Raw genomic sequence first — 1065 nt, 5'->3', positions numbered from 1 at the left:
GAACTCCTGACCTTGAGCCATCCACCCGCCTCGGCCCCTCCAGAGTGCTAGGATTACAGGCGTGAGCCACCGCACCCGGCCTATCAAAACAGTATTTTGAATATTCTTATTAGTGTCAAATTTCTGCCTTTTGATAGGTAGACGTCACTTTTTAGACAGTGCCAAAAATAATTAAGTTGATTTGATGAACGAGGCAAGGGATCAAACTAAACATTTTGGAAGGTAATTGATTTTCTTCTGTGGTTCAGAAACTATTGTATTTGCAGCATCATTGGTAAGATACATAACTTCCCTTAAAGGTTACTACCAGTACTTGAAAGAGTATGTATGATGTGTAAAGCTTTCGTATTTTTTTGTAGTCCCAATTCTGTGTTGATAACCTTTCAGAATGAAGAAATGTGATTTTTAGAAGAGCAACTACTATAAAATGGGAGCATTTTACATTTCTGTATCTAGTTGATTTGAAATTCAACGTGAGGCCAACAACCAAACTAGTTTCTGTTTTATCAGTAAGTAATAAGGGAAGAATTTCTCTTGTTCAAGTTTGACCCACACTGAAAAGCAGCCCATACCTGAAAAGATGACCTCTTTGCCTCTTCTACAGTCACTTTAGCAAAGTGTTGCCAGAATATACCTTTTTCCTGTTTCACACGTTCCACTTTGGCAGCTTCAGTTTCATCTACAAACCCAGTCTTCGAGACACCATGAAAAACCAAGCAAATATTAGCATTATCTATTAGATATCCAAATGGTCTTAATATTCAGAAAATGAAAAGGCCAAACAATTTGTGTATATGCTTAGTGTTCAACCATTCTGGGCTGTCTGTGAACAAGGCAAATTCTGGAAATTCGTTGGAATTCTCTGTAAATGCTGCTTCTTAGTGTAATCTGGCTAAATGACTGTGTTCTTCACTCCAGGAAAACTGAAGAGTCCTCCTTCTGGGAAAAAGTGAGTCTGTTAACATTTACTGTGTAGGCTAAGAAACTGGCAACAGCAATGTATACACATGTGTACTTAATGTAATATATATGTAAAATTTATATTACATGTGTATACATGTGTGT

This window comes from Propithecus coquereli, unplaced genomic scaffold, assembly GCF_000956105.1.
Source record: "Propithecus coquereli isolate 6110/MARCELLA unplaced genomic scaffold, Pcoq_1.0 Scaffold56, whole genome shotgun sequence".
Classification (NCBI taxonomy): domain Eukaryota; kingdom Metazoa; phylum Chordata; class Mammalia; order Primates; family Indriidae; genus Propithecus; species Propithecus coquereli.
This window is presented reverse-complemented; position numbering follows the sequence as displayed.